At 37.3% G+C, this 14,995-nt stretch overlaps 1 pseudogene; it reads right to left on the bottom strand.

Moving 5' to 3' along the window:
• Positions 1-59: 59 nt before the first annotated feature.
• On the bottom strand, positions 60-416 carry LOC116629222 (annotated as a pseudogene).
• Between the last annotated feature and the right edge of the window lie 14,579 nt (positions 417-14,995).

The raw sequence follows: 14,995 nt of genomic DNA, 5'->3' as shown, positions 1-14,995 counted from the left end.
TCTTTCTTTCTTTCTTTCTTTCTTTCTTTCTTTCTTTCTATAAGCTCTGACCAGTTTTATTAAGGAGGAATTTCATGTGATTTACTTTTCACTGGCCTGGTTCTAATGATATCAGAATCAAGTGGATCAATGATAGCCAGTATGCATATTCTGTAGTATTTACCACATGCTGTGCCCAGTTCAATATTATGGCCACTGTAGTGATGGACACCAGTTTAAGCCATGGCATAGTATTCTATTTCAAATTTTCTCAAGGCTGGGGTATTGTTGGCGAGGATGAGCAGTTTTGCTCTGTCATGTGTGATCATTTTCAGAGTCTGCTTATACCCCAGCATGTACTTTCTATTTTTCATAATGAGTTGGAGCCTAGAGTTGATTGACTCCAGTGACTTTTTTGTCTTCTTTGAGGCCACCATCCTCCTCCTTAGGTGCAGGATGGCCCCAATGAAGAGCAGTCACCAAGATAGCCAAGAGCATGAAAGGAGAATTTGTTTTGTTTCTAATTACATTCCATTGTGGTTAGGAAACATACTTCATATGATTGCAATTCTTTTAAATTTATTGAGGCTTATTTATTGGCTAATGTATGGCCTATCTTAGGGATTGTTCCAGTGTACTTTCCATGAATGTGTATTACAAAGTTTCTGGATGAAATTTTATAGCTATCTGTTAGATCTCTTAGTTTATTGTGTTAAATCTTCTATTTCTTTATTGATGTTATGCCTGGTTCTATTTATTATTGATAATAAGGTATCAAAATCTCAAACTCCTCTTGTTGAATTTTCTATTTTTACCTTCAATTCTATCAATTTTTGCTTTATTTGTTTTTATAGTTTTATGTTAGGTGCATATAAATTTATTATTGCTGTATTTTCCTGGTGGACTGATCCTATGTTCATTATAGAATGTCCCTCTTTATCTTAGTAACATTTTTTGTTTTAAGTTTATTTTGTCTGTTATTGTTATAGCCACTCCAGCTTTCCTAGGTTGATATTGGCATGATATCTTTTTCCATCCTTTTACTTTCATTTTTTAAAAAAGATTTTATTTACTTATTTGTGAGAGAGAGTGAGAGGGATCATGAGCAAAAGCAGGCTCCCTACTGAGCAGGGAGCCCAATGTGGGGCTTGATTCCAGGACCCCGGGATCATGACCTGAGCCAAAGGTAGACACTTAACTGACTGAGCCACCCAGGTGCCCCCATCCTTTTACTTTTAACCTATTTGTATCTTTGCATCTGAAGCGTATCTCCTGTGGAAAGAAAAATACTATATGATTTCATCATATGTGGAATTTAAGAAACAATACAAATGATCAGAGGGGAAAAGTAAGGGAGAGAGGAACAAATCAAGAAACAGACTCTCAACTATAGAGAACAAACTGATGGTTACCAGAAGGGATACGGGTGGGGGGTAAATTAAATAGATCATGGGGATTAAGGAGTGCACTTGTGATGAGCACTGGGTATTGTATGAAAGTGTTGAATCACTATATTGTACACCTGAAGCTAATATTACACTGTATGTTCACTAACTGAAGTTCAAATACAAACAAAAAAAGTGTATCTCCTCTGTACAGTTTATACTTTGATTAAAAAAATCCAGTATGATTCTTCATTCCATTCATATTCACATTGTCACTCACATTTATTGTTATTTTTGTATACATGGATTTATATCTGCCATTTTATATTTTGTTTTATATATGTCTCATGTCTTTGTCTTCTATATTCTTTTTTCTGCTTTCTTTTGCATTGAGTGAATATTTTCTATTGTAACACTTTAATTCATTTGATGATTTTTTGCTATATATTTTTGAGTTGTTTTTTATTGGTTGCTCTAACGTTTACATATGCATTTAACTTATTAGAAAATACTTTAGATTCATAATAACTTAATTCCAGTGAGATACAGAGATGTTACTCCTGTATAATTGTATTCCTCCTTTCCTGCTTTTGTGATATTATTGCTATACTTATTACATCTATCTATGCTATGAAATATAACAATACATTGTTTAAATTAGTTAATTTATATCATTTTATATCTGTTAAAGAGGTTGAGAAATGAGAGAAGAGCAAGTATATATTTAAAGAGTATGTTATATTAACATTCCTTATTTTAGAAAGAAATACTCAAAAGCTATTTATTCATAGGTTGCTAGAACAAGGAAGCCAACCACTGGAACTTACCCCACCCACACGCATTTTATCGAAATAAAATTGACATATAACATGGTTTAAACTTAAGGTGAGCAATGTGATGATTTAATATATGTATATATTGAAAACCTTTATCACAATAAGGTTGTTTAACACATCATTTACTTCAAATAATTACCATTTTGTTGCTGTTGTTGTTGTTATGGTGAAAACATCAAAGCTCTTCTGTCATAGCAACTTGCAAGCATACAATACAGTATTGTTAACTATAGTCACCATGGTGTACCTTAGAGCTCCAGAACTTATTCATCTTATAACTTAAGTTTGTACTATTTGACCAACATCTTCCCAGTTCCTTCACTGTCAGCCCCTGGTAACTATCACTCTACTAGTTGTTTCTATAAATAAGAAGGTTTTAGATTCCACATGTAAGTAAGATCATACAATGTTGGTCTTTTTTTGTCTGACTTGTTTCCCTTAGCATAATGCCCTGAAGGTCTGCCTATATTGTTAGAATGGCAAGATTTCCTTTTTTATGGATGAATAATATTACAATATATCTATATTGATATAGATATATTACACTTTAAAAATCCATTTACCCATTGATGGACACTTAGGTTATTTCTATGTCTTAGCTATTGTGAATAAAGCTGCAATGAACATGGGAGTGCAGATATCTGAGATAGTGATTTTATCTCATTCAAATACATACCCAGAAGTGGAATTGGTGGATCATATGGTATTTCTGTTTTTAACTCTTGAGGAAATTCCATACAGTTTTCAATAGTGGCTCTACCAATGTATATTTCCATTAATAGTACACAGGATTTCCTTTTTTACACATTCTCACCAGCATTTGATATCTCATGTTTTGTTGATAATAGTCATTCTAACAAACATGAGGTGATATCTCGTGGTTTTGATGTACATTTCCCTGATGATAAGCAATGTGCACTTTTTCATATAAACATAGGCCATCTTTAGTTCTTCTTTGGGAAAATATCTATTCAGATCCTTTTCCCACTTTTAAATTGGATTTTTTCTGGCCACTGAGCTGTAGAGTTATTTACATATTTCAGATATTACCCCTTATCAGATAAATGGTTTGCAAATATTTTCTCTCATTCTGTAGGTTGACTTTTCCTTTTGTTTATTATCATTTTGCAGTACAGAAGTATTTTAGTTTGATTAATACCATTTCTTTCTTTTAGCTTTTGCTTGTGCTTTGGGTGGAATGTCCAAAAAATCATGGTAAAAACCCAATTCAGGGAGTTTGTCCTATGTATTTCTCTGGAGTTTTAGTTTCAGGTCTTCTGTTTGAGTCTTTAATCCATTTTGAGTTAATTTATGTGAGTGGTGTAAGATAGGGGTCCAATTTCATACTTTTAAATGTGGATATCCAGTTTTTCCAACACCATTTATTGAAATGCCTGTCCTTTTCCCATTGAGTAGTTTTGGTCCCCTTGTCAAATATTAGTTGATGAAATATATGTGGGTTTATTTCTGGGATTGCAAATCTGTTTATTTTTATGCAGTACCCCACTCTTTTGATTACAATATCCTTCTAATATAGTTTGAAATCAGAAAGTGTGATTCTCCAGCTTTGTTCGTTCCTTTTTTTTAACTTTCTTTTTTTTTTTTAATGTATTGTTCCATGATTCATTATTTGTGTATAACAACCAGTGCTCATTACAACATGTGCCCTCCTTAATACCCTTCCCCAGGCTACCAAATCCCCCCACTCCCCTCCCCTCTGAAACACTGAGATTGTTTCCTGGAGTCCATAGTCTCTCATGGTTCAACTCCCCCTCTGATTCCCCCCCTTCAGTTTTCCCTTCCTTCCCCTAATGTCCTTCATGCTATTCCTTATGTTCCATATATGAGTGAAACCATATAATTGTGTTTCTCTGCTTGACTTATTTCACGTAGCATAATCCCCTCCAGTTCCGTCTATGTCAATGCAAATGGTGGGTATTCATCCTTTCTGGTGGCTGAGTAATATTCCATTGTATATATGAACCACACCTTCTTTATCCATTCATCTGTGGAAAGGCATCTTGGCTCCTTCCACAGTTTGGCTATTGTGGACATTGCTGCTATGAACATTGGGGTGCAGGTGCCACTTCTTTTCCCCACATCTGTGTCTTTGGGGTAAATACCCAGGAGTGCAGTTGCTGGGTCATAGGGTAGCTCTATTTTTAACATTTTGGGGAACCTACATATTGTTTCCCAAAGTGGCTGTACCAATTTGCATTCCCACCAACAGTGTAAGAGGGTTTCCCTTTCTCCACATCCTCATTAACATTTGTTGTTTCCTGTATTGTTAATTTTTGCCATTCTAACTGGTGTAAAGTGGTATCTCAATTTGCTTTTTAATTTGAATTTCCCTGATGGCTAATGATGTTGAACATTTTTCCATGTGTCTCTTAGCCATTTCTATGTCTTCTTTGGAGAAGTGTCTGTTCATGTCTTCTGCCCGTTTTTTGACTTATTTGTTTTTTTGGTGTTGAGTTTGAGAAGTTCTTTATAGAACTTGGATATCAGCCCTTTATCTATAATGTCATTTGCAAATATCTTATCCCATTCCATTGGTTGCCTCTTAGTTCTGTGGACTGTTTCCTTTGCTGTGAGAAAGCTTTTTATCTTGATGAAGTCCCAAAAGTTCATTTTTGCTTTTGTTTCCCTTGCCTTTGGAGATGTGTCATGAAAGAAGTTGCTGTGGCCGATGTTGAAGAGGATACTGCCTATGTTCTCCTCTAGGATTTTGATGGATTCCTGTCTCACATTGAGGTCTTTCATCCATTTTGAGTTTATCTTTGTGTACGGTATAAGAGAATGGTTGAGTTTCATTCTTCTGCATGTGGCTCCAATATTTCCAGCACCATTTATTGAAGAGACAGTCTTTTTTCCATTGGATATTTTTTCCTGGTTTGTCAAAAATTAGTTGACCATAGAGTTGAGGGTCCTTTCCTGGAGACTCTATTCTGTTCCATTGATCTATGTGTCTGTTTTTGTGCCAGTACCATGCTGTCTTGATGATCACAGCTTTGTAATAATAAGCTTTGAAATCAGGCAACGTGATGCCCCCAGCTTTGTTTTTCTTTTTCAACATTTCCTTGGTGATTCAGGGTCTTTTCTGGTTCCATACAAATTTTAGGATTGTTTGTTACAGCTCTTTGAAAAATGCCAATGGCATTTTAATAGGGATGGTGTTGAAAGTGTAGATTGCTATGGGCAGCATAGACATTTTCACAATGTTTATTCTTCTGATCCATGAACATGGAATGTTTTTCCATGTTTTGTGTCTTCCTCCATTTCTTTCACAAGTGTTCTGTAGTTTCAAGAGTATAGATCCTTTACCTCTTTGGTTAGGTTTATTCCTAGGTATCTTATGGTTTTTGGTGCTATTGTAAATGGAATTGGTTCCCTAATTTCTCTTTCTACAGTTACCTTGTTAGTGTATAGGAAAGCTACTGATTTCTATGCATTGATTTTGTATCCTGCCACATTACTGAAATGTTGTATGTGTTCTAGTAATTTGGGGGTGGAGTGTTTTGGGTTTTCCACATAAAGTATCATATCATCTGGGAAGAGAGAGAATTTGAATTCTTCTTTGCCAATTTGAATGCCTTTTATTTCTTTTTGTTGACTAATTGCTGATGCTAGGACTTCTAGTAATATGTCGAACAATAGTGGTGAGAGTGGGCATCCCTGTTATGTTCCTTTTCTTAAAGGAAAAGTCTCAGCTTTTCCCAGTTGAGAATGATATTCGCTGTGGGCTTTTCATAGATGGTGTTTATGAAATTGAGGAATATTCCCTCTATCCCTACACAGTGAAGAGTTTTAATCAGGAAAGAATTCTGTATTTTGTCAAATGCTTTTTCTGCATCAATTGAGGGGATCATATGGTTATTGTCTTTTCTTTTATTAATGTGCTCTTTCAGTTGATTGATTTGCAAATGTTGAACCACACTTCTACCTCAGGAATAAATCCCATCTGGTCATGATGGATAATCCATTTAATGTACTATTGGATCCTATGGGCTAGGATCTTGTTGAGTATCTTGGAATCCATATTCATAAGGGATATTGGTCTGTATTTCTCCTATTTGATGGGGTCTTTGCCTGGTTTTGGGATCAAGGTAATGCTGGCCTCATAGAATGAGTTTGGAAGTTTTCTTTCCATTTCTCTTTTTTGAAACAGCTTCAGAAGAATAGGTACTATTTCTTTAAATGTTGGTAGAATTCCCCTGCAAAGCCATCTGGCCCTGGACTCTTGTTTTCTGGTAGGTTTTTGATTACTCCTTCAGTTTCGTTACTGGTTATTGGTCTATTTAGATTGTCAATTTCTTCCTGTTTCAGTCTTGGTAGTTTATAAGCTTCCAGGAAGGCATCCATTTTTTCCAGGTTGCTTAATTTATTGGCATATAGTTGCTTATAATAATTTCTAATAATTGTTTCTATTTCCTTGGTGTTAGTCGTGATCTCTTCCCTTTCATTCATGATTTTATTGATTTGGGTCCTTTCCCTTTTCTTTTGGATAAGTCTGGCCAGTGGCTGATCGATCTTATTAATTTTTTCAAAGAACCAGCTTCTACTTTTGTTGATCTGTTCTACTGTTTTTCTGGTTTCTATTTCATTGATCTCTGCTCTAATCTTTATTATTTCTCTTCTCCTGTTTGGTTTAGGTTTTATTTGCTGTTCTTTCTCCAGCTCCTTTAGGTGTAAGGTTAGCTTGTGCATTAGGGATTTTCTGCTTTTTAGAGAGAGGCTTGGATGGCTATGTATTTCCCCTTTAGGATCACCTTTGCATTATCCATAGGTTTTGGACTGATGTGTTTTCATTTTCATCGGTTTCCATGAATTGTTTAAGTTCTTCTTTGATTTCCTGGATGACCCAAACATTCTTGAGCAGAGTGGTCTTTAGCTTCCAAGTGTTTGAATTTCTTCCAATTTTTTTCTTGTGATTGAGTTCCAGTTTTAAAACATTATGGTCTGAGAATATGGAGGGAATAATCTCAATCTTTTGGTATCAGTTGAGATTTGATATGTGACCCAATATGTGGTCTATATTGGAGAAAGTTCCATGTGTGCTCGAAAAGAATGAGTATGCTGTAGTTTTAGGGTGGAATGTTCTGTAAATATCTATGAGGTCCATCTGGTCCAGTGTGTCATTCAAAGCTCTTGTTTCTTTGTTGGGTTTCTGCTTAGATGATCTATCTATTGCTGAGAGTGAAGTATTGAGGTCTCCTACAATTAACGTATTGTTATCAATATGACTCTATTTTGGTGAACAGTTAGTTTATGTAGATGGCTGCTCCCTTGTTGGGGGCATAGATATTTACAATTGTTAGATCTTCTTGTTGGATAGACGCTTTAAGAATGATATTGTGTCCTTCTGTGTCTCTAACTACAGTGTTTAGCTTAAAATCTAATTTGTCTGATGTAAGAATTGCTACCCCAACTTTCTTTTGAGGTCTGCTGGCATGGAAGATGGATCTCCATCCCTGCCCTTTCAGTCTGGATGTATCTTTAGGTTCAAAATGAGTCTCTTGTAGGCAGCATATGGATGGGTCCTGTCTTTTTATCCAATCTGCAACCCTGTGATGTTTTATGGGAGCATTTAGGCCATTCATGTTGAGAGTGATTATTGAAAGATATGAATTTATTGTCATTATGTTGCCTGTGAAGACGTTGTTTTTATAGATTGTCCCTGTAAATTTCTTTTCTATATTACTCTTGGGGTCTTTCTTCTTTTATAGAACCCCCCCCCCTTAATATTTCTTGCAGGGCTGGCTTAATGGTCATATATTTTTTCAGTTTCTGCTGGTCTTTGAAGCTCCTTGTCTCTCCATCCATTCTGAATGACAGCCTTGCTGGATAAAGTATCCTTGGCTGCTTGTTCTTCTCATTTAGTACCCCGAATATGTCTTGCCAGGACTTTCTGGCCTGCCAGGTCTCTGTTGATAGGTCTGATGTTATTCTGATGTTCCTCCCTCTGTACATAAGGAATCTCTTCCCCCTAACTGCCCTTAAGATGGTTTCCTTGGTTCTAAGATTTATGAGTTTTGCTATTACATGCCATGATGTTGGCCTGTTTTCCTTGATCTTAGGAGGGGTCCTCTCTGCCTCTAGGACACGAATGTTTGTTTCATTTCCCAGATTAGAGAAGTTCTCAGCTACAATTTGCTCAAATATATCTTCTAGGCCTCTCCCTCTCTCCAACCCCTCAGGGATTCCAATAATTCTGACATTGGAATGTTTCATGGTGTCACTTATTTCTCTGATTCTATTTTCATGGATTCTGAGTTGTTTTTCCCTGGCCTCCTCTTTTCCCTTTGTATCTATTAATTGGTCTTCTAGGTCACTAATTCGTTCTTCTGCCTTCTTTACCCTAGCTGTTAGATTATCTAGATTAGATTGGATCTCATTGATAGCATTTTTAAGTTCTGCCAATTCAGCTTTCATTTCTGCCCTTAGAGACTCTATGTAGCTATTAATTGATTTCTCCATTCTAGCTATTGTCATCGCAATTGCTGTCCTGAATTCCATCTCAGACATCTTGGTTATATCTCAATCCATTTGTAATTCTGTGGCATAAGTCATAGTCTCTGAATCTTTCCTATTTTGGGGGTTCCTCCTCCTAGTCATTCTGTTGAGGGGTGGTTGAGGGAATGTATAGAGTCCAAATTATTGACCATAACCCAAGCAAGATGCACCTGTTTTCTAGGGACCTTAGGGTTGCTGGCTTCTTGTTTTCCCAGCCTGTCATCTGGGGGAGGGGCCTGCCGTGCTCTTACTCAGGCATTCCTGTTTCGGCAGAGTTGCCCTGCCCCTGTGGCGGGGGATGGGCTCAGTGGAAACCCGTTTTTGGGTGCTTTTGTTCTTTGGCGTCTTTCCCTGGTGGCTTTCCGCATCTCTTCCGAGAGTCAGAGCAAAAGAGACTGTTTCCAGCCCTCTGCCTCAGAGCAGAGAGATCATAGTCTGTTCTTCAGTGAGCTCTCCAGGCCACACTATCTCTGTTTCTGTCTGTGCTGCTAGAAACTGCAGCATCCTGGGTTGTGCGCCTCTCAGCAGTGCTCCCAGTCTTTGCCTCCAGGTCAGGGCATGTCTCTGCCCTTTGTGCTTCTAAAACCACCAGCCACCCCCAGTTCACATGTGCAGCCCCGCTGCTCCAGGTTTTCATCTGGGGGGCTGCTCTAAAGTCCTTTCCCCACTGCTACCTGTCTGTGAGTCTGTGCCCCGTCGCAGCACGGGAGGCTATTGCTCACAGGTGGTGTAGGATCCTGAAGGCTGGCTCCCTCCCCCTTCTGTTTATCCTTTGATAATCTGTCTGCGGAATCCGCGGCTCCCCACTTTGTACCTCGAAACCAACTGCCTGTGATATTCTGTTTGTAGAAATCCAGATCTATCTTCTTACATCTCAGGCTGATTTCGTGGGTGTTCAGAGTGGCCTGGTAGATATCTGGCTCAGTTCTGGGGACCAGTTGGAATAGGGTCCCCTACTTCTCCGCCATGTTTTCCCCCCTCCACCTTTTGGTGAGAATTTTTGCATCCATGTTCATCAGGGATATTGCTTTGTAGTTCTCCTTTTTAATGGGGTCTTTGTCTGGTTTCAGGATCAAGGTAATGCTGGCCTCATAAAATGAGTTTGGAAATTTTCCTTCCATTTCTATTTTTTGGAACAGTTTCAGAAGAATTGGTGTTAATTCTTTTTTAAATATTTGTTAGAATTCCTCTGGGAAGCTATCTGGCCCTGGGCTCTTGTTTTTGAGAGATTTTTGATTACTGCTTCAATTTCCTTACTGGTTATGGGTCCGTTCAGGTTTTTTATTTCTTCCTGGTTCAGTTTTGGTAGTTTATATATCTCTAGGAATGCATCTATTTCTTCAACATTGCCTAATTTCCTGGCATATAGTTGCTCATAAAATGTTTTTATAATTTGTATTTCATTGGTGTTGTTTGTGATCTCTCCTCTTTCATTCATGATTTTATTTATTTGGGTCATTTCTCTTTTCTTTTTGATAAGTCTGGCCAGGGGTTTATCAATCTTGTTAATTCTTTCAAATCTCCAGCTCCTAGTTTTGTTGATCTGTTCTACTGTTCTTTTGGTTTCTATTTCACTGATTTCTGCTCTGATCTTTATTATTTCTCTTCTCCTGCTGGGTTTAGGCATTATTTGCTGTTCTTTCTCCAGCTCCTTTAGGTGAAGGGTTAAGTTGTGTATTTGAGACCTTTCTTGTTTCTTAAGAAATGCTTGTATTGCTATACCTTTTCCTCTTAGGACCCCCTTTGCTGCATCCCAAAAATTTTGAACAGTTGTGTTTTCATTTACATTTGTTTCCATGAATTTTTTTAATTCTTCTTTAATTTCCTGGTTGACCCATTCATTCTTTGGTAGGATGCTCTTTAGCCTCCATGTATTTGAGTTCTTTCCGACTTTCCTCTTGTGATTGAGTTCTAGTTTCAAAGCATTGTCATCTGAAAATATGCAGGGAATGATCCCAAACTTTTGGTACCATTTGAGACCTGATTTGTTACCCAGGATGTGCTGTATTCTGGAGAATGTTCCATGGGCTAGAGAAGAATGTGTATTCTGTTGCTTTGGGATGGAATGTTTTGAATATATCTGTGAAGTCCATGTGGTCCAATGTGTCCTTTAAAGCCTTTATTTCCTTGTTGATCTTTTGCTTAGATGATCTGTCCATTTCAGTGAGGGGGGTGTTAAAGTCCCCTAGTATTATTGTATTGTTGTCAATGTGTTTCTTTGATTGTGTTATTAATTGGCTTATGTAATTTGCTGCTCCTATGTTAGGGGCATAGATATTTAAATTTTTTATATCTTCTTGTTGGATAGAACCTTTAAGTATGATATAGTGTCCTTCCTCATCTCTTATTATAGTCTTGGTTTTAAAATCTAATTTGTCTGATATAGGAATTACCACCCCAGCTTTCTTTTGGTGTCCATTAGCATGGTAAATGGTTTTCCACCCCCTCACTTTCAGTCTGGGGGTGTCTTTGGGTCTAAAATGAATCTCTTGCAGACAGCATATCGATGGGTCTTGTTTTTTTATCCAATCTGATAACCTGTGTCTTTTGATTGGGGCATTTAGCCCATTTACATTCATGGTAACTATTGAAAGATATGAATTTAGTGCCATTGTATTGCCTGTAAAGTAACTGTTATTGTATATTGTTTCTGTTCCTTTCTGGGCTGTTAGGCTCTCTCTTTGCTTAGAGGACCCCATTCAATATGTCTTGTAGGGCTGGTTTGGTGTTTTCATTTCTTTTAGTTTTTGTTTGTCCTGGAACTTTTTTATCTCTCCTTCTATTTTCAATGACAGCCTAGCTGGATATAGTATTCTTGGCTACATATTTTTCTTGTTTAGTGCCCTGAATATATCATGCCAGTCCTTTCTGGCCTGCCAGGTCTCTGTGGATAGGTCTGCTGCCAATCTAATGTTTCTACCATTGTAGGTTACAGACCTCTTGTCCTGAGCTGCTTTCAGAATTTTCTCTTTGTCTCTGAGACTTGTAAGTTTTACTATTAGTTGTCGGGGTGTTGACCGATTTTTATTGATTTTGAGGGGGGTTCTCTGTACCTTCTGGAGTTTGATGCCTGTTTCCTTCCTCAAATTAGGGAAGTTCTCTGCTATAATTTCCTCCAATATAACTTCTGCCCCTCTCTCTCTTTCTTCTTTTGGGACCCCAATTATTCTAATATTGTTTCATCTTATGGTATCACTTATCTCTTGAATTCTCCCCTCGTGATCCAGTAGTTGTTTATCTCTCTTTTTCTGAGCCTCTTTATTCTCCATTATTTGGTCATCTATATCACTAATTCTCTCTTCTGCCTCATTTATCAGTTAGAGCCTCCATTTTTTATTGCACCTCATTAATAGCCTTTTTGATTTTGATTTGGTTAGATTTTAGTTCTTTTATTTCTCCAGCAAGGGATTCTCTAGTATCTTCTATGCTTTTTTCAAGCCCAGCTAGTATCTTTATAATCAACATTCTGAACTCTAGTTCCGATGTCTTACTAATGTCCATATTTTTTAGGTCCCTGGCAGTCGGTACTACCTCTTGTTCTTTTTTTTATGTGAGTTTTTCTGTCTTGTCATTTTGTCCAGAGAAGAATAGATGAATGAGAGAACAAAATGCTAAAAAGGTTACAACACCTGCAGAAAAATATACACTAAACAAATCAGAAGAGACTAAAAACTGGGACTTGGGGGGGGGGTAATAAAGGGAAAAAAAAGAATATGATCAGGCGGGTGAATAGAACAGAGCAACAACTAGATTTTGGGTGTATTTTGGTCTGTTAGAAGAAACTCCCTCCCAAAATTTTAAAGAAAGTAAAATTTATATATATACAAATTAAGGGTAAATATGATGAAGGGATAGGACATGACTATAAAGATGAAAATTTAAAAAGATTTTGAAAAAGGAATTGATAAGATAAGGAGTTTGTTGAAAAAAGAAAAAAAAATTAAAAAAAAAAAGGAGAGAATGTGATCAGGCAGAAGTCTAGACAAATCCATACACTAGATTTAGGGTATATTTTAGTCTGTTAGAAGAAACTGTATCCCAAAATTTTAAAGAAAGAAAAACTTATATATATATATACAAAAAATAAGGTTAAATAAAATGAAGGGATAGAATATGAATATAAAAATGAAAATTTAAAAAGATTTTCCAAAAGAAATTGATAAATTAAGATGTTGGTTGAAAAAGGAAAGAAGAAAAATTAAAAAAAAAAAACAAAAAGAAATAGGAAAAGAAAAAAATAAAGAAAATTAAAAAAATTAACTTTGAAAGACTAATGAATCTTAGGGAAGAAGCCATGAATTCTATGTGGTATATTCCCCTAGCGCTGGAGTTTTGCAGTTTTCATTGATGGGTAAACTGGGTCTTGGCTGGATGTTCTTGCTGATCTTCTAGGGGAGGGGCCTGTTCCAGTGATTCTCAAATGTCTGCCAGAGGTGGAATTGTCCTGCCCTTGCCAGGTGCCAGGCTAAGTAATCTGCTTGAGTTTCTCTCAGTATCTTTTGTTCCCTGAAAGCTTTCCGTACAGCTTTGGAGGATGAGAATGAAAACGGTAGCTTCCCAATCTCTGGCCCCAGAGGAGCCGAGAACACAGGGCACCACTCCTCAGTGAGCCCTCAGAGAAAAGCAGTCAATCACTCCTGTCTCCCTGGTCTCCAGCTGCACTCCGTGTTCACCTGGCCTGTGACTGAGTGTTTCTATCTCTAGCACATGACCCCGTTTGGAATCTCCAAACCCAGCAGATTCTTGCAGTGCACTCCCATGCCACTCCTCCTGGGGGAAGAAAGGGAGTCTCCCCAGATCTGCCACTTTTTGGGTCCCTGCTCGAAGAGTAGTGGCCTGACTGTGCTGTGGATCACAGTTTATGGCAACCCCAAGCTGAGAGCCCACTCCTTGGCTCCTTCTTTGCACCTAGCTCCCCCACTCTGATACTTGGGAGCTTGGCCACACTCAGCACCCATGGTCTTTCTGTGACTCCGAGGATCCTGAGACCACACTGTCCCAGTGAGGGTTCCACCCTCACTGCTTAGCCACTGGAGTGATGTCCCTCAGCAGAGCAGACTTTTAAAATTTCCAATTTTGTGCTCTGCTGCTCTATCCTTTGCCAGTAGCCGGCTGACGGAGGCTCCCTTCCCCCACGGTCTATCTTCCTGTATTATCACCTCAGATTCACTTCTCTGCACATCCTACCTTCCAGAAAGTGGTTGCTTTTCTGTTCATAGAATTGCTACTCTTCTTTTCTTTGATCTCCTGTTGAGTTTGTAGGTGTTCATAATGGTTTGATAACTATCTAGCTGAATTCCCTTTTTTGGGAGGTTTTCGATTACTGTTTCAATTTCCTTTTAAATTTAAGGTTTGATTATGGCCCAGAATGTGGTCTATCTTGGTGAATATTCTTTGTGAGTTTGAGAAGGATATGTATTCCACTGTCATTGGGTGAACTAGATGGTTTATGTTGTCAGATATGTTGATTGATTGTGCTATTTCATTCAAATATGTCCTTATTGATTTTTTTTGCCTGATGAATCTTTTCATATCTGATAGAAGAGTGTTGAAGTTTCCAAGTATAATAGTGGATTTGTGTATTTCTCCTTGCGGATCTATTAGTTTTAGTCTCACATATTTTGCTTTATTGTTAGGTGCATACATTAAGTATTGTTATGTCTTCTTGGATAATCAGCTTCTTTATCATATGTAATGCCCCACTTTATCCCTGATAATTTTCCCTGGTCTGAATTCTTTTCTGTTTGAAATTAATATAGTTATTCCAGCTTTTAAAAAATTAGTGTTAGCATGATATATCTTTCTCCATCCCTTTACCATTATTTAAGATAAAAATATTTTATTTTTCCCCATCTTTATTGAGATACATTTGACGTATAACATTGTTTAAATTAAAGATGTACAATGTGCTATTTGATGCTTTTATATATTGCAAAATGATTACCACTGTAGTATTAGCTAATGCATCTGTTATGTCACTTAATTATCACTTATTTTTTGTAGTGAGAACATTTGGGATCTACTCTCTTAGCTCTGTGTATATAACACAATATTGTTAACTGTAATCATTATGTTGTGCATTTGATCCCTAGAACTTATTCATCTTCTAACTGGAGGCTTGTAAACTTTGGCCAATATCTCCGCATTCCCTATTACCCCAGCCCTGGTAACCACATTCTACTCTGTTTCTATGAGTTTGGCTTTTTAATTTTGCTCATATAAGTGATGCCAACAGTGTTTGTCTTTCTTTGTCTGACTTATCTACCATAGCATAATGCCTTT

Source organism: Phoca vitulina, unplaced genomic scaffold (assembly GCF_004348235.1).
Source record: "Phoca vitulina isolate PV1807 unplaced genomic scaffold, GSC_HSeal_1.0 scaffold402, whole genome shotgun sequence".
Classification (NCBI taxonomy): Eukaryota; Metazoa; Chordata; class Mammalia; order Carnivora; family Phocidae; genus Phoca; species Phoca vitulina.
Note: the sequence above shows the minus strand (reverse complement) of the source record. Positions and strands in the feature narration are given on the sequence as shown.